At 46.1% G+C, this 25,406-nt stretch overlaps 1 protein-coding gene across 2 annotated transcripts in view; it reads left to right on the top strand.

The window, feature by feature from the left end:
* LOC105829835 (3-phosphoinositide-dependent protein kinase 1) overlaps window positions 1-25,406 on the top strand; it is a 343,579-nt gene that overhangs the window by 134,838 nt on the left and 183,335 nt on the right. For both annotated transcript variants that reach the window (XM_036286043.1, XM_036286033.1), the window contains exon 2: window positions 24,990-25,021. The gene's annotated coding sequence lies outside the window, so the exon portion shown is untranslated. The remainder of the gene's footprint in view (window positions 1-24,989; window positions 25,022-25,406) is intronic.

The following is a 25,406-nucleotide window of genomic DNA, read 5'->3' as shown; positions in this document are numbered from 1 at the left end:
TTCCCCCCATCTCCCCTCCGTCCGCGTCGCGGTGAACGCGCCATCGCGCGCGCCCGATCGACGTCCGCAAAACCGACGACGCAGTTGAAGCCCCTTCCGATGAATGAATACAAATTGCCACGGTAACTTCGCGTCTACTGGCGGACGTCTACGTGTACGGCAACGACGTAGTCTACACGTAGCCTATCTAAATCATCACTTTATATGCGCAAGCCAAGTAGACAAACAGTAAGTAGTCGTTGCTTCTCATTGCTTTGTTTACTTAAACTTGCCCAGCAAAGCGATGGTTTTAGATATTCCACGCGTATACATCACGGATGCCATACTTGGCGCCAGCAGTTGCAGCCGATCGTGGCCGATCTGCTTTTCACGTTCCCGCGCGAAGAAATTGGCCGAGTCAGAAGGGGGAAAGAATCGAGGTCCTCGCGCATCATTAGAGCCTTCCTCAATTGCTTTACCGCGACCGAGGAAGAGAGGAGACACACGGCCGAGTTTCGGATACGTCGGGCGCCAGAAACGCGAGATGATTTCTCAAGTCCCGAGAGTTCTCCACTCAATCAAAAGCTATGCGATTTCCGCTCTTCTTATTTTCGCGTTCGAGCTTTTTCATCTGCAGCGCCGCGCCTCTTGTCGCGTTTACGCGCGTCGCAAAGCGTATCCTCGTCATCCTTGCGCCAAGTTGCAGCAGAGGCAGGCGGAAGCGTCCCCAGGAGGAGGAAAGCCTCCGGCCTACCAGCGGCGACGTCGACGTCGCAGCCGAGCGGCATTCGCGACAATAATGGCAGCAGCAGCCCCCGTCCGCCCCCGCTCGCCCCCGGCGACTCAACGCGACAGTTTATCATCCGGCAGCGTTGGCCTGGCCCACCTTTCTCCCCCCGCGGCGTAGGATCGCACGTCGGCGAGCGAGACCCCGGGTGTTTGCGTAGGATCCCGCGACGAAATCTTCGAATACACACTCAACCTGGATTAAGGATCAACGCCCCTGCTGCCTTCGACGACGCGCAGCTGTCGCGCGTCCTCCGCCCCGCGCGCCTCCGCGCGGTGTTCTTCCTTTTTTTTTCTCCTTCCTTTTTCCCTTCCTCCCGCACGGGTTTCTTTTTTTTTTTTCACCTTCCTTTCGCTCCTTTCCGCGTTTTTGACGTTTCTTATCCGGTGATAAATCTTCGTAGTCGCAGCCCGTCCGAGATTTTGACGCGCGGAACCGTGTGAACGCGCTTACGACGACATTCTTGGGGTCCATTAGAACGATCTTGTTGAATTTTATTAATAGAAATCAGATACCGAAGCGTGATATTCCACATAGCTACGTTTTGCAGTTCTCAAGACCGAATATGGGGGAAAAGGGGTGTCGAGAGTCTTTTTATGAAAGTTTGACACCAATTTTTTTATTACAATATAATTCTAGATTAATCGGTTTCGATTTATGTGTCGCCGCGCTGGTAAACGTAATCCGAAAGTCGTTTCCCCGTTATTTATAGTCTACGGCAGCACGTGTACTTTCGTAGGATGCAGTTTGATCATAATACCGTAACGGTAACGTATTCGTTCGTGGCGAGCGCGCGGCGCCCACGATTGAGAACCTCCGCGCTATCTTACGTGGCACGGCACATCCGACCATATAAAGTATTTCCAGGGGACCTCCTCGTGGCGTCTCGTGGCGGGCTTTGATCCTCACGAATACCGCATCGCGCTATAAAAAGACTTGGGGTCTTGCCGAAGATTACCTAGGAGCGGCGCCTAGACGATCTCTCTCTCTCTCTCTCTCTCTCTCTCTCTTTCCCCTCTTCCTCTCTCCGCCAACGTCGTGGAGCCAGGATGCGCGTGAGCGTCGCAGGGCATCGACGACGGTGCCATTTATCATGTCACGTCATTCCCATGGAATGACAAGCGATGCACGCATGCCGCGGGGTTCCCATAAAAGCGTGTTGCGGAAGAAGTCGCGAAGGTGCCGCGCGACTTCTTCCTTCGGCGAACAACGCGTTACGAGTTCGCCAAGATGGAAAGTGCGCTAATGCGGCAACAAATGACACACCGAGTGTCACCGAATGACCGAGCGCGGATATATCAAGCTCTATTTAACATATAGCTCGAGCTGTCCGTAAGAATATTATATTATTGACGTCATTAAAAGATACAATGCATTCAACGTATGTTGTCGCAGATACGCGACTCGGTTCAAATTCGATATACGTAACGTTATTTGCTACTGCGAGGAGGAACGGAAGGAATGGTTTTTGTTGAAGTGTTGAGGAATTTCAGCTCGATACAGGTCTGAAAATGATTTTGTAGAGAAAATTACTTTCAGATCTGTATCCGGCTAAATTGTTGGAAATTTCAGCAAAATTTCCATCCGCGCGAGGGAATAATTGGAATTCCCGGACGAGTGTATTATAGTGGAATATTAATTGTGGAATCGTACGACTTTCATTCATGTATTTCGAGGAGGTCTAAGGTCCCACTCCGAACGTCAATACTTCGCGACGACCCATTTGCATAAGCATAAATTACTCGCCATTTGAATAAGCCAGATTGATTCCGCCGCGGGGCGATACGCCGCTTTACTATTCCGCCTAAGATGTTAACGCGCAATTTCCATTGCTGGGCCGTTGAACGCGCCCGTTGTATCGTTAAATTATATCGCCGCCCAGACATCGTGCGCGTTCGCGACGTTATGCGTATACATACGAAACTGACTCGGGCCGAGCTGCGCGATAATCGAGGCCGTCGCGCGAGTCGACATCAATATTTAAGGAGTCCGTGGATACGCGGAGTGAATTTCCATCGTACGTACGTCGACGACGTCAATGGCCGGCGGCGGCGGTGGTTATTTCGCTTGAAAATCGTATTGGACGGGCGCCGCGCGCGCGGACAATACCGCCGACTTTATTTATGGCTCTCGTTTACTCCTTTCGTGCGATTTGACCGCCGGTGTGTGCTGGCGGGTACCGCGGGGAACGCGAGAAGAAGAGTGGAAAGAGGGACGAGAGGCGTGCAGGTGTGAGAGTTAGAGTCGGGTTCGCGGTGGCCGCTGTGAGAAACGTCGAAACCATAAATTCCCTCGGGAGTAGCCACTTCTCTCGAATATGCCGTACACGCGCTTGTATTCGCTGCGGTATAAACTGCGCGGGGTGTTTTAATCTCCCGCCTGCGCGAGAAACGCTCCCCGCGAAAGTATCTCACGAGAAGGAAGGATATTGAGTTTTGGCTGGTTTTCGGCTAACGCGTGGACAAGTTCCGGGATGTACGCACGGGGACAATAATGCTTACCGACTTGGAACCAGCTGCGTTCCAATATTCCATATAGTTTACGTTACACGCGCCAGAAAACCGAGAAAAAACAATAGTATCAAATATCAGCGTCAAATTAAAACTAATATATTATATTTATATCCTTGCTTACTAAGAATATATTTTATATAGCAAGCAAGTTATGTCTGTCTTACGCTCTGCAATCTTATCTTAATTATTTAACATTTAAAAAATAAAAGTATTGACAATAGTCAAAATTATTTTCAGACTTGTATTTAGGTAAACGTTTAAGTGCTTCAAAAAAGTTTTGAATTCAGACATCTTGAATTAAGCAATAAGGAAAGCATTATTTAAACACAATGTTTCTCCAAGATAAACGATCGACTTAGCTCTTTAATATGATATATAATTATACGGAACTTCTTCATTACTAGCTGAAAAACAAACTTAATATCCTCCTTTGAGAATCATCCGATGTGTCTGCTTCTTCCAAGCATTCTTACTCGAGATCGTGGAAAACCTCGTGTGAAATTTACAAAGCCCCAATTAATGCGCAGCTCGGTGAACGCAGTTGTACCTCTACGGCACAGTTACTTTTTATAAATAATAACATATCGAAGAACAGCGGCGTCACGTAGCGTACGACGCAGCTCGCATCTCTAATTAAGAGATTGTGATAAGCGCCACGGAGATACGGCAACATTAATGTAAATACGGCCCGGCGATGATATCGAAAATCAAATATCGCGTACAATTATCTAGAGGAGTACGGGGACGAGACGGGGGGGGGGGCGGCGGGAGAATGAAGAAGAATCGGGCGCCGGAATAATGCATATTAAACGTGCAACCGACGATCAATGCGATACGAGAAGTATACGCGATCGCACGGGCGAGTTTTATTTCGCATTCGGGAGCGTGATCTAGGCGATTTTCGCACGTCCCCGAGAAAGTCTTTCCCAGGGCGACCGGCTCTCTCCCTTCGGGAGCCGTGTGTAATAACGCACGCACGCACGCACGGTCGCGCAGCGACGAGGTCGTAACCCGCCGTGCGATCTTCTCTCCTTCCCCGGCTCGAATCGCTCGCCCGTGAGAGAGAAAAGAGGCAGAGGAAGCTAGGGAAAAAAAAAGAGAGAGAGAGAGATGTGTGGTCCCGCCGTAATTCTGTGCATATACGCGTCGCGTCACCTTGGTCGTCGCGCGCGGCACGTCGTATAAGCCGCGCGCGAGCGATCGCGTGAGAGCGCGAGCATTGCACGCGGGAGAGGGAGGAGGAGGAGGGAGAGGGGAGGGAAAGAGGGCCCCGTCGAGTGCGTGTGGGTAGGCAGCGTGCGGCCCATTGATAGCCCACGGACCATTCATGGATCCGCGGATCCGTGAGAGGAAGTCGCCGTTGGTGTTGTATAGTTTCGTGTACACGCCGCGCGCGGTGTGTGCACGAGATATGTGGGGGAGCCGCCGTCCGTATGTAGGTATGCATGTGCCGCTGCCTTATTTGTACCGAGAGCGCGGCGCGCGCGCACTTTTTCGCATTTCCGATCCAGTACGAGAGATTTCGCGGGGATCGCCGCCGCCGCCGCCGCAGGGGCGGGAGATAAATCGCGCGGCCTTGAGGAACGACGCCGACGCCGACGTAGGAGGACATTCATTGCGGAAAGAAATAGAGTTGAGAGGGGGAAGAGAAAGAGAAAGAGAGAGAGAAAATAGAAAGCAAGGGAGATATCGATAATAAGAAATATACGTATCGTAATTAGGATAGGAACAATTGCGGCTAAGTAAACTTGAATGCGTTACGACGGGATGTGCATGTATGACAGGAAGGATAAAAAGAAAATTTATTGCACGCGCGCTAAAATAAGAGAAGAGAAATGCCGCGAGAGAGAGAGAGTGGGTATTGTCTGCGAGGGGAAAGAGAGTCTCTCGAGCGAGCGTGTTGGGAAATGAAGAATTTTCCACACGCGGACTCGCAGACGACGGGGTCGTGGGTGTGTAACAGTGCGGGAGCGGTAAAGAGCTCGCTAACAGGAGTGACGTTTATCGCGACGACGACAACGATGTCTACTCGCGCGCGAGCGAGTCTCGAAGTCAATTCATCGCTTAGCTATGAAGTCCAAGTTTCCGCGCGATGGCGAGACAAACGCCGCGACGTAAGGAAACAACTTTCCTCACGCCTTACGGCCTACGCGCGAGAGCCTTGCCCACCCACTTACCTCGCCTTGTGCCTCGGCTCGTTCTGCTTTCTCTGCCGTGAAATTCTCACCTATAACGGAAGCACAAAAGCACAAAGAGATACGCGCTCGCGTATGTGCGCATAGGTTCGGAAAATGAAGGACTTGCGCACGATCGTTCGCGCTGCTACTCGGCGACCGGAAAACTTGCATTCTCATCACGGTAAGAGGTGCATTCAAATTGAAGTTACGACCGGACGAGATACTCCACGAAGGCAATCACGGCACGATCTAATTTTTTTTATTACAAAATAAATAATTATCTAATCTAATTATCTGTGAAGTAAATATTTTTTTTATTATTACAGATTATTATTGGCATACATATTTTTAGGTGTGTGTGAAATTTAATCGTAAAATCAATTATTTTGCAAGCGCTATTTCTAAAGTTTATTATAAATTTATAAACTTTTCTATATAATAATGCATAGTGAGGACAAATGTCCGGTAGAACGATTTTGTCTGGTATCCCGACGAAAATGTAAAATATTTAATAGAATTACACGACAAGGGACAGCGTATCGTAAAGCGCATCCATCAACATGCTTACCTTTATGGCATCTAGTGTATGCACGGCTATGCGCATACAAAGTGAGGAAGAAAATCGAGATATCGAGTCGCGAGGAAGACGTAATGTCAGGGGGGAAAAAAACCCCTTCTTCTCGTGATATTTCGTTCCGAGTCGTAACCAGCAGACGCGTTATCCGTAAAGCCGTAAAATCGAATGACTCGTCATTTTCTACTCTCTGCCCCTCACATGCCACGGAGAGGTTTAGGCCTCTCTCACGAAGGCGTTCTGCCAACCCCCTTAGGATCCGGCGACATGTACGGTTTCCCGTACCCGCCGCGGCGGCGTGAGGGGTCGGCGCGGCCGATTTTTCATATTACCCCTCGTAACGCGGATAACCCGAAGCTTTTTTCCCCGTTATTACCGCAAAGACAATGAAATTTCGCGCACGGATAGACGATAAACCAACGAGACAAGATATTTGTTTACTCCTTATTTTAGCGCACGTAATGCTATTGGAACGTATCGTATTTATTATTATTTTTTTTTTCAAGAGCTCTGTTAAATCTTGAATCGATGTTGACTACCTTGCGTGAATTAACAATACTTACATCGAAGTATTTTTTGATGCGCGACGTGTTGAGTTTAAGGAGAGGTCGAAGAGACACACAAATACGAAATCTTGGCGTCAACGAAATCTCTTGATTTCCGGATTAAAAAGAAATCGTGGCGATTTCACGAAGATCTGTTTACAAGTTTTCAGATGTTACGTGACTCACGCTCTTTCTATGCAACGCCACAACGATGCTTTTGACCTCGTGCACGCGTTCCCGCGTTTATTACGTAAGGAATTGCCGCGGGAGAGAGCACGAGCTCTCGAGAGCGTCTTGTTTTATTCGCCGCGAAAATGAGGCAGGAACTGGCGTAGGACAAAGACGTGAACGGATCGAGTCGTGCCGGCTGCGAGTCGCTTTAATTGCTCTTAATTTGCCCCGTAGAGTATGTGAGATTTATTCTGGTACCGGCGCTATCTAAAAATAACGCGTAAGACGTCGGGCACGCAATCGTTTCATTAAAAGTGCATTAATTTGTGGCTGGTGGCGGCAGCGGCGGTCGACCCCTTGATGCAATCCAAGGCGAACTTAGCGGTTGCTCAACTGCACCGAAGATGAGAACTGCATAACGCGACGGTCTCAGGAGTTAGAGTTGCAAACTTGAAACTCGCTTTTTGCCGAAGCCATATTTTAAGCGGCTGTCTCGTCCCTGACGAGATTACAAGTATTTAACTATTTTCTTGATTAATGCACGACCACAGTAGGACTGTTGTGTAACATGATTACGCTACGTGTGCCAGATAGCTCTTTTGCCGCGTGATTTTTCCTTTTTTTTTTGTAACATACATGTATACATGTGCACAAGTCATTAATTAATGACTCGAAAAAGTTTTTATCCGCAGCGAAGCGTGCATAACATTTGCGTGGCATGTCACCTTAAGAATTTGAGACATTACATAAGTAATTATATCAGTACTTTGTAATACACGTGTGACAGCCGTACGCGTATTACTTGAATGGGTTCAGACATAGTCGACATTTAATATTATTTTTACCTACGTTCCACGTATATTTCTCCCACGCGCAAGTGTTTAGTAATGAGCGCATTTGTTTTCCGTTTTTTTTTCTTCTTTTCGCAGAGACTTATTCACTTAAAGTCGTCTGGTTTCGAAATGTTTGACATTTTAGTACTAAACGTCTCGACGATTAATTAACGCACACCTTGTTTTTCAGAGTCCACACCATCGGTTCATTAATTTTCATTACTTTTACGCTGATAGAAAAATATGTGATATTTGCGACTAGAATAATTTACTAATATAATTGCAAAATGTAGCATATGGTTATTATTGCTAACATTCTGGTAATTTCTATAAAAATAAAATTCTTAACTATAATCATTTTACTATGCGATCATAGTCACAAATGCAAAACATTTTGCTATCAGGGTACAAGTACAAAAATAATTAAGTTGTTCCTAAAGAAAAAAAAAAAAACTGTACACAAATGTTACAAACGATTATAACCGACGAGATATTTCAAAGAAAAGAAATGTCGCAGGACACAGAATGCCCTTCAAAAGGCGTGCTTCAAGTGTTAAACGTCGAGCTAACGTTCCGAAAGAATAGGGTTGTTGAATTAGAGCATCCCTGAAATATGACCGTAGGATAAGAGATAGCTTTGTACAAAGTTTCGCTCCATGAAACGAACGATACGGACAATTACGCGCTTCTTGTGATGTTTAATAGGGGGGAAGATACCGCGGCGGTACTTCAATGGGAGACGAATAGAGGCACTCGGCGGCGGCTACCGTTTCTTTAACTCGGCACTTCCTCCGTCGCCGAGGGTCGAATTCTAAAACGCGGCCGCGAATTCCCGCGTTCGCGGCTTATTGTCGGTTGTTTAAGGCCTGCATTCCCAGAGCGTGAGTCTCTCGCTCTCTTTTTCTCCGTTCGTTGCTGCTATCCCTCCCCACCGGCTCCCTCTCGTACGGTACACGCATTATCTTACGTAATCGTGTGACGCCCGCCGCCGCCGCCGCTACCAACTCTCTCGCCCAGACATGAATGAGTGACTCACGCCGCACCTCGATATACGTCCACGCACACGACGCACAGAGTACGTGTACGCGATCGTTTTTTGAGTACCATTCGCTCGTCGGCGTCGATCGGTGTCGGAGGGACGACTTACACGCCCGCTCCGTCGACGGCGGTATTCTCGCGCCAAACAGAAAATTACGGTATTTCGTGTTATGCAAACAAACGTAATATCGAACTAATTATATCTACTAAGAGAGGAGATAATTTTCTCAGAGGCGAATATCTAAAAGATGCGGTTAAATATGCTGTCGGTTATTAATCACAGTCGAGGCGAGCGAGATAACAAAGCGGAAATTGCTCGAAGAAATCGATAACCGGTCGATAATCGGCGTGCCGCGTGCGTGAGAAGTGAATATTTTCGAGACGGAGAAAGGGGAGGGGGAAGAAGTGATGAAGCGAAAAAGAAAAAAACGATAATTCAGATTTCAGGCGTACCGTAATTTACGAGGTGAATTACACAGTGCGCCATGACGAAATTACAGTACACAAATACCGCAATTACAGTAGGCTCCGCGCGCATACGTAGTACACGGGGACCCTCTCGTAGTCGCCCGCCGTTGCACCACGCGGAAAATGCAAGACTCGGGATGGACACGTAACGATGGACACACATTCCCTCGATGAGGTATCTCCCTCTCTATCTATCTGTCTATCTGTCTACCTCTCGATAAAGTATCGTCGCTCGCGCGATCTCTCGCCATATCTCTCACCGCTACGTGATATACGTAATTTCGTAATTTGCGTCGATCGGGGCAAAAATCGCGCGTGCCTGCGCGTATAGATGCACGTGTTTCGCGCACGAACGACAAACGATGTGGGATAGAGAGCGTTTCTCTTGACCCCCGCTCGCAAATCCCGGGCAAATCGCAGGACGTCGACTTGCCTTAACGTGGCTCGTGCGCGATCCCCGACCTGAAAATTTCGCGTGGCTGACGGGAAATGTGAAACTCCGCCGAAATTATGGCGGTGCATCGCCGTCGGCGCGTTCGTTACATACCCCGTAAAGGCGCATGGAGTTATTTATCGGCGTCGATTAGCGGAAAGTTATATCTCTCTCTCTTTCTCTTTCTCTCGCCGCTGTTCTATTTAACGTACCTGCGCTCAGATTAATGGCACAACTAGTTTGCAGCTCGGAGGCTGCGTATATTTAAATAAACTGCGAATTATAACGCGCACGCTAACAGCTATTTATAATCCGCGGAGTCAAAGGCGGGCGTGATTTTTCAAAAATCCATTCTCGAAACGATACGCTAATAAATTACCGGGCCGACGAGCGACCGTTCCGCGCGTCCTGTCGTTATTAATGTGATTTTTTTTTTGGTTTTTTTTTACATCGCGCGCTGCCCCCGGTCTAAACACGAGAAGTCGTTTTGAAATCCTGCTTCGCCATGCGCGCCTGATGTATCATCGAAAACACATCTAACGATAATTACTATCTTGAGAACATTTTGCGTCGCTCGTTAATCGTCTCATTAATCTCGAAACCTGTTTACAAAGCGCAACTTTGTTGATGATAAAATATAAGGTCGGCCAAGTATATCGAAGTTGTACACACCGTGTCGCAACCTGTGTTAGCGGCGAATAAATGATATTATCGATTAATGAAACGCTCCCTCAATCTCGCGTATTTATCTCGCCTCGGCACCGACCGATTTCTCAAATCGTCGCAAAAATAGTGCGTTAAAAATAGTGCGCGATGTAAACAAGCCTACGACTCGAGGACTTTGGAGTCCGCGTGATGAGCGTTCTCTGAACGACGACGTTGGCCGGTTAACGAGCACTTAACGTCGCGTCGTTGAAATAGATATGCGCGCGTGTGTAAAACGCCATAAGCGGCCAGGTGTGTCTCGAGCGGGGTCTATCGGGACGATGAGACAAAAAATCGTCGGAGTCGGGTCTGCGTACAGAGCCGGTACGTTCCCATTGCATAGCGGATAGAGTCATTGTGGGCTATTTATGGTCTCGGCACCAATGCATTTAGAAAGTGGCTTATCTGCAACGATGGGGGCATGACTCAACCGTTCGTGTAAACGGTATTAATACCACCACGCGGTCCGATCGTAAGTTGGTGACGAAAGGAAGGCGCCCTCCCCGCGTTTTATTATGGACATCTTTGCGCGCGGTGTTGCATCAGCCGACGAAAAGCGGTGAGAAACGTTTGATATCGGATGGTCATGTAGAATAATGAGAGACAGACATCGCGTGATCGTATCTTTTCGAGTATCATTTTTTTTTCCTGCAAATGTTTATTATGCCTTAAGGTCTAATATCATTCCGCGTCCGACCGATTCCGAAGTATGAAAGTTTTCTCGAAATTTCAAGGATAATTAAACGGTGTAACCTTTAATTTTTTTCACAACTTGTACAGATATTTGTTCTAATAACTTGAAGATATGTTCGTGAATTTTTAGAGTTTTTAAAAATCAAATTTTAAATGAAAAATAGACAGATGAAATATATTTATGATTGAGTCAATAAAGTACAATCGAATTGTATCGCAAGAATCATAAAAAGTTATATAATAGAACTTATACAAATATTGTAGCTTTTTCAATTAATAATAAAAAGTTATCTTTTTTCTTTATTACATTAGGAAAGCATTTCCGGTAATTTTATAGCGGTAACCAAGTATTCTACTAGCTTATGAAAGTCATTACCGCGATTTATCGGAGTTGTCAGTGTTCATTAAACAGCGCGATATGTGTGTTTATTATAAGAGAACTAATCGGATTCCCAAGTACATATGGGTGTTCAGCATAAAAATGATAACCGGTGCGTTCATGCGACGTTGCAGCGCGCGTTTGTGAAAATTATGTATCACGAATTCATTATCGCCAGCACTATGCTAATTTCAGAGCGGAAAACCGCTCGTCTCGGATACACCGGTGATAGGTGTTAAGCGAAATCGCGAGAGCGTCCGTGACTTCGTTCGGACTATCAACTCGCTTTGCGATAACGCGACAGGCGTTCGGGTCACAAAATTGGACGGGACGTATAGGAGTATACGTTTCTCTACTAAACGAAACATTAATACGATTCACAACTAGCAAACATCAAGACGTTTAACACCAATTTCCAAAGTATAAGAAATGAGTTGTTTTTGCATATTTTATGAATATCTATTTATGTAGTCACAACATGTATTAAAAAATCGTTTGGCCTAACGGGGATCGGAATTAGACTCAAGAGGCGCGACGTCCAAGCGGGAAATACGTGAAAGGGGAAAGATGTTCGCTTAATGACACTTTCCGAAAGACAGCTCGGGACAATTTCGACGTCGGCGAAATCTCAAGGAGCGAGAATGCGCTCCTAAAATATTAGTATAAGCGCGATAAAAATATTGTGTTTTCTCGCACGCCATACGTCAACGTCGCGCGGCAAAAGGGATTATATCGGATATTATTTTTTTAAGTATATACACTCCACTTCCTCGCGAAGATGCACGCACGATCGCTCGTGCGCCTTTACTTTTTCTTCTTTTTCTCCACGGGCATTACGAAAAAATTTACTCCCGCAGACACACCGGGGGCGGCTTCCTTTCCCGTTCGACGATCATTTTTCAATTTGCCAGTGTCCGCAGGAACGACACGAGCGTTATTTTTACGACAATGTCCGCATCCGCGTGGACATTACATTAATACGTGTCCCGCCGTGAGTTTCCGGGTGGTCCGAGACTTAATTTCGGACACTGTCCACATCGACTCGCCAACCAACTCGGGCCGCTGTTGGTACTGTGTAACGTCGAAAATGCTCAGCGGTCGAATACACATGGTGGAGAGAGCCCCGAGACACTTCTGGCGGTCCGAAACAACCCGAAATGCCCCGAGAATAAACCAGGTTCATTCTCATTTAGGCGCAACTACGAGAAATCCCTTCGCAGCGCGAAACTTTAGAATTAATCTGTCATTTGGCACAAACGGACTCGAGCGTGAGTCCAAACTCTGATCGATTCATTGTCTAGCGAGCGCAATAAATGTCATTCGCGTCTATTCACCAAACATTTAAAGCGAAGACAATAACTTATTGAGCACTTACTTAAATAAACCTAGAAAATTTGCATAAGTCGATAAAATTATTCGACTTGCAAATTTTTATTTTAACTTTCTGAGCTACATGTATATATCCCTAAATAATAATGTCAGATAATGACTATCTTAGTATGTATGTTTATTAATATAGCAATGACAAGCGCTTTTGTTTCGAGTTATTCTTCTTTTCAAAGCTCAAAGGATTGCCTGTATTACGTAAACAGAAGTATTTTAATTTTGTGTATCTGTTTTATTACAATATTACATACATATATATAAAGATTTATGACAAAAGTGTTTTTAAAATTTCACTGGAAACGATGTAGCGCATTCAGGTCATACTAACAATAAGCTAACTAAAATTAACGATTGGCGATTAATTAATATAGAACATAGTTTGAACCAGAATTAGCGGTATGAAATCAGGTTCCACGAGTAATCGTTCCGCTTCTCGGCTGAGCGTAGTCTCGATTAATCTCTAATTGAAATGTGACTATTGAACTGTCCGTGTCTCGAGATATGACACTCCGTTCTCCGAGCGGTATGCTTCCCAGACGGGATTCGAGCTAACAACGGCTGCGAATACGGGGCCTAAGTAATGGATGCAACCTTCGATTCCGACGATGTTTACAACCGAGGTTTCACTGAACTAGTTTCCCCGCCGCGCGCGAGTGTGGTGCAAGGATATGGCACACATACCGAGCGCACGGAAAGGTGTATCGCCTCCAAGTCACGGTGTGCATCTACGTAAATTAAAGGGGTTGCGAAAACAACGGTTTAACATAGATAACTGCCAGCCAATTTGCCTTAAATCGAGGTCGAAGCGAAGTTACCGTGAAGAAAAACAAGCGCGCTCGTTTTATCTCATCAGTTTGATGATCTGATTTCCTTGAATTTTAGTATTGTAATAGTTTTTTGCGCTCTTGGCAGTATAGATAAAAATACGCCGCGATAAAAGAGTAGGAATATAACGCATGTGTATTTGCGTTATATTGCTTAGTACTCGCCGCTCGTTATCGACGCCGTTTTCCATTTGTCGAGGTGTCATTCTCCTCCTCGGCAAATTTAGCCGCTGACATTTACGGCGTCAGAAAAAGCAATTGACGTACGAATTATAGATTACTTAATCACCCTCAATCCGATTAGTAAACGAGACGCTTTCGCCGACCCATCTCTCTCTCTCTCTCTCTCTCTCACACTTTTACGTTGCGCTGTGTGATTCGTGTGCGCGAGCGCGCGCATGGTACACCAATAATACACCGGCAACTGCTAAATCAGTGCCACCTGGCCTGAATAATGCTTCTAAAAATAACGTGAACCCGCCTTTAAAAAGAGTCTCGGAAGCCCGACCGACCGGCCTCACCGCCGATCCGTCGAGCGCATGCCGATGATGTCAGAGATTCTGCGTCGCGCTTTTCGCGTCTTATGCGTCGCCTCAGTATTTTTAGAGGGTAAAAAGGGGGGGAGAGAAAGGGAACGTCGCGGGTAAACCGCGAAATGGGAGGAGAGCCCGAATCACGTGCGCGTTCTCGAAAAGATCGCGTGAGAGACGCGTTTGCCGTGAGGTACCCTTCGTCTCGTCGCGTATGCTCTCCTCTCTCGCGAAAAGCTTTGTCTTCCCGTGACCATTACGATTTCGTCGCGTGACGACACGGCTACCCGCCTAGCTGAGTAAAGAAAGGGGAAATAACGCGCGGGAAATAGCAGTGATCTCGCTCTCTCTCTCTCTCTCTCTCTCTCTCTCTTTCTCTCTCGTGGAAATTGAAAATTGATTATTGCGCCGAGCAGATGTCATTGCGGTAATGAGTTTTCCTTATACGAATCCCCCGATGTGCGTCCTCTTGTCTCTTCCCGTCTTTCTCTCTCTCTCTCTCTCTCTCTCTCTCTCTCTCTCTCTCTCTCTCTCTCTCTCTCTCTCTCTCTCTCCCCCTCTCTCTCTTTTTCTCTCTATCTTCTTTCCGAGAGGGAGAGAGAGTCGTTCACCGGCGACGGGGCGGGCAACGAAATTTTCGTCGACCGCTACTTCGTACCCGTGTACCGTGCGATAATAATAGATCCGGGTACCGAAATAATTATACATAGGCCTTTCTATGTGTGACGGTCTAGTGGACGAGGGTCAGGATTAAGTCTTGCCACACGGCGAGACGACCTAAGCCGGGGAAGGAGGTCGCGCGAATAAAAGCGTCGGATGTATAAGAAGGGAGAGAAGTAATTTTCCGATGTTATAACTGCGGGAAAAACTCTTTGGAATTCTTTCCGTTCTCCCTCTTTTTCTTTCGCTCTATTTCTTTCTCTCTCTCTTTCTCTTTCCCTCCGTCTTTTCGTAGGATAGAAGCTCGCTCTCCAGACGGTTTTTACGCGGGTCTGAGGTAAAGTGATTTTATTACTCGCGTGCCTTGCGCACGGTGCATAAAATTTAGCCAACAGTTTCGCGCGAGAAACTCGTTCCTAGAAAATTGTCGAATCAGACACGAAAGCGTTAGCGTCGCGATTAATCAGCGCGATAACGGCCGATGAAAAATGGGAATTATCCGTGCGTCGTCGTAATTTTGCGACCATTGATCGGTGCCCCGAGTGTCCATTAGCCGTTTCCCGCCCATTACCATCGCAACACGGGAAAGGGACTCGGCCGCGACCCGATGGTTCCTGGTGGCCGATTAATCGATTAATAAAACGTGCTTTCGAGACCGGCCTTGGGATACCTAACGACGACGTTCCGCTGGCCTACAACGGGCCGCTAATAGACTAATAACCTTCGTCACGAGTGAAGCGTTATCTAAATACGCTTAGCGGTTATTACGCCGTTTGCTCGCGCTGGAAAAGTAGAGCGATCGATCGTCCACTTGATCTAGTTTCTTGCGCAGACTTGTAGACGATGAGCGCCTGGGCGATCGAATACTTTCAGATAATTGTTGCAATGTTTCATTTGCGAGCCTTGTAATCTACGGTCTGGCTTCTAACAAGCTTCTTGACCTGTAATTACCCGAGAAGAAACCTGACTTTAGCGCGGATACTTTGTAAGGAAGAAATATGTAAAATCTTACTTCACACCTTATTATTTCTGTGAAATGAGATTATTATATTCACATCTTTACGGTATATATGACTTTTTTATTTATCCGACCATCACACTCGATTTATATTATTATTACATTTTGTCGGAAGGAATCAATTTGGTTATTGTCCAAATTTCGTATCAGATGAGGTTTTGTGTGTGTATGTGTGTGTGTGTGTGTGGGTGTGTAATTTTATATGTGCACGTATGTATTTCTTATCTAACTAAGTCTGTACGCTTTAGGCCATTTAGCTATTTATATTTCTCGATTTATTTTAGAAACTCTTTAGACCAAATATATCATATAGAAATTATTTACGTTTCAATATCATTATTATTGACTATTTTGACATTATCAATAGTAATTCAAAGTATCTCTATACTATTTACCGAAATTAAAAATCGAATAATGGTTAAAAAATGAATAACTTTTAACTTAATTCAATTTTAAATGAATTATTAACTTAAATCAGTTATTTTTAAAACTTAACTTTAACTTAATAACTTTTTTCTTAAGAGTTATAAATTCAATTATAAGAAATGAATTGTAATAAGAATATATTCTTACATAAACAATAATATTTCTTCTAGTTAATTTGTATAAACTTATAAATAAATTTACAAATAAAATAATTTATTTAATGATATTGTAATTGTTTTTGTTATTTAGAATTACAAAATTATCACATTCAATAATTAATATAACCCACTAATTTAATATATAAATGATTCTTTTCAAAATAAACTTTTAATTTAACTTAATTTACTGCTACAGCTTTTAACCGCATTAGTTTTTTGTTCGTGCAACTTTCAAATAACTAAATTAATTTTATGAGCTATTAACTCTGACTTAATTTAATCTAAAAAGAAAAGAAATCGTTTGATGAGCCTCTCGTCTGTTTTTATTCCGCGTCAATATAAAGCTAAAAACGATTAGCGCTGTCGAGTATCAGTAATCTTTCGGCACCGTCTTGTATCCCGCGGATGACAATCGCAGCCAGACAGTGGCTGGAAATCGATTCGGTCTGGCCAGATCCATTGTGCGTAGCGCGACGTAGCACCGGTCCTTGGCTCGTTCCCCTTAACGCGCCGTCCGGACTCGTTCAAGTAAGTTACGAGGGCAAGGATCGGCTCGGTCGTCGTCTTATTCCACCACCCTGTTCCCTGGGGTGCGAGAGCACGCGACTACCAGACGGCAGGTGTTCGAGATTGTTGCACCCGGCAGATGTTGCCCCGTCGCGTCTCAACCTCCTTTCCCGCGCGCGCTCCACACACACACACACACACACACACACACACACACACACACTCTCTTTTTTCTTCTTGTACGTTCGCGTCGCGACGTGCCCTTACGCCCCATTCCCTTTTACCGGTCCTTTGCCCCGACGCTCGTCCCTTTTCGTGACCGAGCCAGCGCGAGTCAGATGAAGAAATAAATTCATCGTGCCTGCGATATGTTGCCTCACCATCAGGTCATCCTTTCGAAAGGCGCTTTCCATCTGCCTCTTTTTAATCTCTCTTTCATTCATGTTTATTTTATTTTTTGTGAAATATTTGTGAATATTTTTCTTTTCGTTTTATTTTTAGTGTTATTTACATTCCAAACTTTGATATTAAAATTGATACACGCGCGCATGTACGCGGTACCTAGTTAGTTTATTATATTATTTAGGGAAATCAGAACTCTTCCTCGGAGAAATTTACTTTAAAATCTTTATAATCCGCATATTTATTCCTCCTGTGAAATTCCATTCAAGAGATACGGAGTCATCCATTTGCTTCCTTAAAGAGAGCACAGATCAATCATTACATATCGTATATAATGTAGAGATGAAATTACCCGAACGCTTTTGCAAATGTTATCTCAGTTGTAATTTCATCGAAATAATACTTTTGCGTCATCCCTCCTTTGCGCCGCGTATCTTTTGACAAAGTGCCCATTGAGAATATACGTTACAGAACATTTAGCAAATTGCATTTCTCTCCCTCTGTCTCTCTCTTTTTCCATTAGAGTCGCTTCTCGAACCGACACCCGACCAGACACCCGTAACGACTTAATTTAGTTACCTAACATTTTATCAACGGAAAAGACTCGTCAACTTTCGTGAAAGTGAAAGGCATTTCCGCGCGATATCGTTCCTGCGTACGAGAGATAAAGCGCGTGGATTTTCACTACGAATTATCGTATCACTATCGAGCTAGCGTGTCGTCGCCCCGGGGGCTAATGACACGATCGATCGGAATCGAGAGCACGAGCCCCAGCGTAGAGATGGCGTAGAGACGCGGCCGGGCGCAAGGGCCGAAGGCCTTGACATATCTCGAATTCATGCTCGATGATTCGGGAAGAATCGAATATAAAAAGATCCTAGTCCCTCTCCTGCCCCTCACCTCTCGTTCCGGACGATCTATAGCCCCGCGCGCGCGCGCGGTGATCCCTCTTCTTTGATGACGAATCCACCTCGTTAGTTTTCTTTCAGCGAAGTGGCCCGGAGATCCCCGGATCTCCCCGGCTGGAAGTTTTCTAAGCGATTCGACTCCGCGCTATTTGTGCCCGAGTTCCTATCTTTCTTCTCTTTCCTACACCCCGAATGCACGAATGCAGAGAGGGAACAAAGGGGGAGGTGGCCCCGCTCGCGGCCGAGACGCGTCGCGGAGGAGAAAGGGAGGAGATAAATGCCGACTGTTATTCGAGAAACCTCATGCGCTCTCGCACCTGCCCGGCACGTGGCCGTGGCGCTTGTGTGTGCGAGCCTCGCAGTCTCCTCTTACTCCCTTTGTCGAAATGGCCGAGGATGTTACGACCGCTCGCTCGTTGGGTTTCACGAATCTTTCTCTCTCGCCTTCTTTTGACCCTTCGCTCGCTGGAGACCCGCGCATCCGAGTCCCCCCGAATCGCCCTTCTTTTTTTTCTCTTTTTTTTTACGACGCATCGCCTCTCCGGCAGAGATTTTAATGATTCTTCATTAGGGCCTTTCACTTCGGCACAAGATCAAATTAATGCGCTGCCTTTTTCCTTCCCCCCTTTGCACCGATCGAACAATGACGATACGGGTCATCTGCGAAATTTATGTCGCGACATCGTCATCGCCTTGCGTCATCCTCGCCGGGGAGAGAGACGCTGTTTGGTTCTTTACGCGCGCGATTCGTACTGCGCCAGACACGGCGAGCGAGACGAGGAACGCGCGATCGATCCTTCCTCCTCCGATCACGCTCTATTAATCCAGACGAGCCCGACGGCCTTTCTCGCGAGCGAGATTGGAAAGTGGTTCCGCGATCTCGAAATATCTCCTGACCGGCCGAGTGAATCGCGAGCGGATTGGAGAACGCGGGAAGATGGCACACGTATTAACCGTAGGATGCACAAGTGTTCCGTACGTATTGTGGAATCGATTCTCGACGTATACGGTTCCCGGTTGCGAGCCGATAAGTGCTCTTCGGCATTAAAGCATTTTCTCTAGAAACGAGAACGGCCCTTAAGATTGTAGCATGATTTTTATAATTTTGTTTTTCCATTTCCCGAAGAGATACACCCTCTTTTATGTTTAGTCTTTATGTAATTGTGAAAGGAGAAATTTTGTAGTTAAAATTAAGAGAGACAGAAATCGCGTGCCGTTTTTATATTTTAGCCTTTTGTGTACAAATCGATGACTTCATTCTTACAATTGCAAACTCAATGACCGATGCATTTCGAAAAGAAAGAGAGAGGCGACAGGGCACAGAAGTAACAAATATGTAAGGCAAGGAGGTGGGCATTTCCGACCGGTGAAAGTCTAAATAATACCTAGGTTCCAGGCTAGACGGCGGAGAGACTGCGTCGTATACCCGGTGAATCTCGACCAAGGGGGGAGGGTGAGGAGGGGACAGACAAAGGAGCAGGGGAATGGAAAACACGATGGAGGAGGCTGCCGTAAGAGAAAGTGAAAGTATAACGGAGAGGAAAAGATCTCGTTCCTTGTCTCCTCCAGACGTTCCTTCCCATTGGCGACGCGAAACGCGATTCCGAAGTATACGCGCTTTTAATCGCGCGGGGAGCATCGAACGGCTTCGTAATTGGTCGTTCAGAAAATTGCGCTGACGCGACGGACATCGAGATCAGACGGACATCGAGATTAGCTCGAGACCACGAGATAGAACGTAAAAGGCTGCATTAGTTTAATTAACGTCTCGGTACGGGGATACGTTTCGATGTGGAATATAAAAATTTCGAGGCACAAAGATACTAATTCTAAGCTTCCTGCGAACTTGAGCGATAATTTTAGCGAAATTAATAGTTTTATTTTTTTAATGACTTATATGAAAATATATAACAGATGTGTTTTATAGATTATTACGATTCACTAACGGAATTAAAATCTAAAGAAATATTTAACGGAAATATTATTATCTCGTTCAGAAATTAGAAAATGTATATAAAATTACATGAGAGACATTATTGAGCACTAGAATTTTGCGCCATTCGTTGACTTTCTCCCGATTTTAATTATATTATATATTACGGTCTTATCTCAATTATTGCATTTATTTGCCGAGTTAAAATTCGCCGAGTAAAACTCGCAGCATTCGCATAGGAATTTCTTTGGAATCTTTCTTTTTTGGAATTTGTTCCGCTGTTTGAAAGAGCACTTGTTATCAAGATTATTTGCAGTACGCGTCATTATTCGGCACAAGTTAAAATTATTTGCGTCGACAGATAAGCACGCATAATAAGCGGTACGTGCAGCGTATAATTTATCTCTTAATTGGACTACAATCGTCGACCAATTTTCTATCGCATGTAGGCGTTCTCGTGAAAACGCTTTCTCGTTTCGACCGCAAACAAGAAATCGGAGAATACGATGGCGTATCGATACGTCTTCGTCAACGTCGGATCTCGTCGAGCGACAGCGCGAAGGACAGCTGTCGCACACCGGAAACGGTGGCATCTTGCGAACGAAACGAACTCGCGATCGTTCCCGGGGCGAAAGAAGGAAAGAAAGCAAGCAAGCAAGCAAGCAAGCAAGCAAAAGCCGTACGAGTGTAGTAAGCGAGTCCGTCGCGTGACTCGCGCCATTTTCCAATGTTGTTGTCCTGTCCTCCTCGCGTTTACCGACCCTCTCTTCCGTTGTTGTGGGATTTCGACGGCGGCTCGAACACGAGAGGAATCGCAAAGATCTACGATGATACTCTTCGCGCGGGGGGAATAATTTGTTTTCCTGTGCCGAAGCCCGTGCGACGACCGAAGGGAGGAAGAAAGAGAGGAAGGGAGAGAAAGAGAGAAAGCCAGGCACGCCGTGCCTGAAATTCGTTCAATGACACCTCGCGAAACGTGAAAAGGGAGGAACGATCGGGTCCGTCGAAGGGAGAGGCGCGCGGGGAGGAGAAGGAGAGAAAGAGAAATGTATCGTCCGTCGCGTGACTCGAGGTCCTTTCCACGCAGGTCTGCAGATGTTGACGACTGCCATTTTTTTCAAGCACGCAATATTTAATTTAGTGCGGCCTGCGCACAGAAATCCACCTACGGGTCACACTCGAGGGATCCGCGAACCGCGCCACGGGTATATACGGGCGAAGGCGAACGCGGGCGTCACGCGATGGCCCTGGTAAACACAAAGGCTGCCGGCGTCGTCGCGTACCCTAGGTTATTTTCTCCTCCGTTTGCCCACTTGAGCTCGGCTGTCCTTGCACCGCATCTTCCCTCCGCGTGACCCCCGCCATCTCTCTCTCTCTCTCTGGGCTCTCTATTGTTTTTCCAATAATTAACCCCAACCTCCGGCCGTTTCGCAGAAAAATAATTAAATGTTTGTCGGGATGCTTCACGTCGGTCTTCGCGCGATTGCACGCATTTCTGGAGAAATCGCGCGCGAGATACTACGGAGAGATGCGGAAAAATATGGGGAAAATGTCTGTATCTTCGAGAAATGTTGACGCGCGTTGTCTTTTAGGTACGGATACCTTTATTCCTGAAGGATTAATTTCGATTAATTCAATAAAAGTCTCGATCTTGAAGATTAAAAAGCCTCGAAAATACTGTCTGAACACCTTTCTCGGAACGCGCACTGTACCCGGAGAGAAAACACGACGATCCGAAGGAGGTCCAGAGGCAGGTGGAGAGTACTGGGATGCGATTCACATAAGGCGGAGTGGCGGACAAAGGTTCCCGGTGCGGAGAATCGGAAGGTTCCGACGCGTCAGGAGCAAGGAGGGAAGAAGGAGAGAGAAAGAGGGCACGGAGCCAGGTAGAAGGAGGAGGAGGGGAAGGGGGCGGGTAGAGCCCCGGCTGGAGAGTAGCAGCGCCAGGGTCTCGGTCGCTAGACTCAACATCTGTCGGCAGGTGGCCCGTTTCGGACATGCTCCGTGGCTTGAGCTCTTTGTGCATCCGCGTGCATCGCCCTAGCCCCGGCCGGCGCGCACGCAACGCACGTGACCCCCCGAATGCAGCCGCTGCTGCGCCGCTGATTGCTGCAACCATCTTTCTGCCGGCTGGTTCCTTAACCCCGAGATCGTGCGATTAAAGGAACGACGAAACGTCGGCGCGCGGGCCCCGCCGTGCTCGTCCTGTCCTGAAATTACCGCCGCAACTTGTCGTTCGTGCGGCCTGTGTCGCGCAAGAGGTGTGCCATCTCGCTGTGTGGAACGTGCGCGACGCGTCTAGATCGCGCCCCCGTAGAGTTAGCCCCCCCTGATTTACGAGAGGAGGCCGTTGTGCGCGCACGTGCTCACGCGTCGCTCGTAAGTCAGCCCGTCGTTAAAATCCTGCGGAATTACGATGCCGTTAGCTGTCTTCGCGGGCTCTTTCTCTTTCTTTCTCGGAGAGGTGAAAACTACGCGGTCTAATCTTCGTGGTTAAGCGACGTACGCGATAACTCGTACATGACCTGGTGTTAGCCACTTTGTCTTGTTTAGAAGAAGGTCACCAATACTGGCACATCATATTATTTTTTGATAATATTTCTTGGACAATAGCTAAAAGTGAGATTTTGAAAATATAAATTATAGAGTATTTTTTATCAGATGGTACAGGAAGTTTATATATATCTAATATTGTTTCACATTTTCTGTTAATTAATGTTTTCGCAATACATGATAATGATTATCATAATTATATTTTTATTCTTAGATTTTTTTATCGATTATTATAAAATCACCGAAACGTTACAACATTAATAATAATTGAGAATTTTGTCGTGTATTTATTTAATATTAAAGTTAACTTTAATTTGGCACATTTAATGTTATCTACTTAATCGTTCGTTTATTTAATGTATACATTTTACTTACTTAACATTAATACGAACGCAAAAGTTACGGAAGCGAAGGAAATTTGGCGTGTCATTTTTTTCTTCCGAAGACGAGTTGACTTCTCTTCTCGTGTTTGAAATAAAGCTACTGTGGAATTACTTTTTGGCGTCGCGCACCGTTCCTCACGTCGTTTTCCTATTAATCTATCACTCTGACCGTAAGTTTGTACGTAACTTTTTCAATTTGGCAAAAGGCCATTCTTTGGCAGACGAGGTACCAAATAGCCCAAACCGTCTATCGTCGGAAGCAGGGCAACGAAAGGATCTAAGCTTCGTCCCAGAATAAGCAGATCGTACTTGTGCAGGTTGTACCGCGTATTCGCTGTTCATTGCGTTAAACAATACTGAGAAATAATTAAATTTCTTTTGCCCTTTAAATCCTGTCGGTATCGTAAACAACATTGCAACGATGCACCTGCACACGAACGGAGAAAGAGCGAGAGAGCGAGACTTGTAATTTCCAGCTTAACGTGCGGTATCTTGCCGATCGATATCGAGGGGTCGATACCGATGCCTTTGTTAACCAAGTTATTAAACTTCCGCCTGGCTGGCCGGCGCCCTCGAGAGTTAACGGATAAACGCACGTAAGATAAGTTTTACGCCCAATTTAGTACTCGTTATTTACTTTGGCCGCGATTTAACCGAGGGTTTCACTTTGATCCTCGCAGTAAAAATGAAGGTACATAAGTTATTGTACTTTTATTGGTCCTTACCTACCACCGGGGGTAACATCAACGGCGCGAGAGGGTTGAACGACCACCGTTGCCACGGGAGGGAAAAGGGAAAGGGCAGAAGCAGGAAGTGTGGCAGCAGCCTCGACTTTACCGTCGATCGCCTGATAGACTTCCGCGAGCGAAAAAGGGCAGCTCCCGTCGTTTGATGTGCATCGCGGAATATTCACGTACGGCGGACAAAAATCTTTGTCGTTTTTCCCTCCCTTGCCCCTCGATGAATATTCCATTTTGAAGTCGGCGAGCGAGAGCTTAATTTTTTATGTCCCTAAGCCCTGGAATATTCAACGCAACGATTTATGAAGTCTCCGTCTTCGTCGGTCGGCTTGCGATATCGCGATTTCTTTGTACGCCGTATCTTCGCTCGCCCTCCGGATCGATCCTTGTTTGCCTGCTGAATTCTCCCGCGGGACCTGCGGCAATCTTATTAACGTGTCCGCGACGCGGCACCCTCGGACGCCGCGCGCCGATCGTCAAGTCTTCTGTACGCGATGTGCTCGAAAATTGCGCGTAAGTATCGGTTGCGGGGCCATCGCTAGCCGGGCACGGCTCGTTCCCCGGGCTCTTTTTACGTACGTACGGGGCCGGTGGTCGCGAGATAATGAAGGAGGAGAAAAAAAAGAAAAGAGGGACGAAAGTAGGAAGGAAAAAAAGGAACATATAGTTACACACCGGCCGCCTGCTGCTCGCCTGCAGCGGCGCGCACCGGGTTGCTTTCGGCAGGTGGCACTTTGTAACCTTTGTGCATCCGGGCGCGCGTTGCATTTACCTGCATACTCCGCGGAGCGGTGAGCAACCTGCCGGCCACGCCACGGGATCGTGCCACGCACAGGTGCGAGAGTTGATTTCGGAGTGGCCCGCCGCGCCGTAGCGCGACTTTGGCCCGGCAAGAAAGTAAAACAACACAGTCCGCATCTGGCGCAGCGTGGCGCTTGACGAAACGTCGGCTGTCATTCCACGAATTCGTGTACGCCGTCAAGCAGCGGCAAATTCTTCTTTCACATCTCGTTGCGCAAGACATATTTCGGGACAGTTGTTTCCTGACAATTTATAGATGTTAACATCCTACACTGAGAAAAGAAAGACTTTATTAATAACCGAGCTTTGATAAAATAATTTTAATTAAACGTTTGATTAATCAAATATTTAGGAATTTATAGAAACCTGTCCGTTACTAAGCGGTTAATGAATATTATTAAGTATTTCATATTATATTTATTTTTACTTAATTATTACTACTAAACTCTTCTTTTTTTTTTTCAGGGCATCGCGAGATTCCTCCGCAGTTCGCCAAGGTATGCTGTAATTTTCGATTTTTACGTTATTAATTATTTACATAATTCTGTAAAATTTGTATCGAGAAAGCGCGTGACCTAATGATTCTAAAAATAGTCGCGGAGACATGTGAGCTTTGTGACTTTAGAAGAAATTAGTTTGGAGTTAAGAGGATACTTGTGTGAAGAACACCGGCAGCTGGTGGTCGTCGCACCTGCCTGCTGCGGTCGCTGATCCTTTAAAGAACCATTTGACAACTTCCCAGACATCTGTTCTCCATCCGAGACAGAATATTAGAGAGACAGGCTATCGGGACAAGTCAATGACCATATAACATATATTGACTTTTGTTCTTAATAATGTACATTTCTTGCGTTTGTGTTTTGAAACTCTATTAAATTGAAC

This window comes from Monomorium pharaonis, chromosome 1 (genome assembly GCF_013373865.1).
Source record: "Monomorium pharaonis isolate MP-MQ-018 chromosome 1, ASM1337386v2, whole genome shotgun sequence".
In the NCBI taxonomy this organism is placed as follows: Eukaryota; Metazoa; Arthropoda; class Insecta; order Hymenoptera; family Formicidae; genus Monomorium; species Monomorium pharaonis.
The sequence above is the reverse complement of the archived record's forward strand: the minus strand, read 5'-3'. Positions and strand labels throughout refer to the sequence as shown.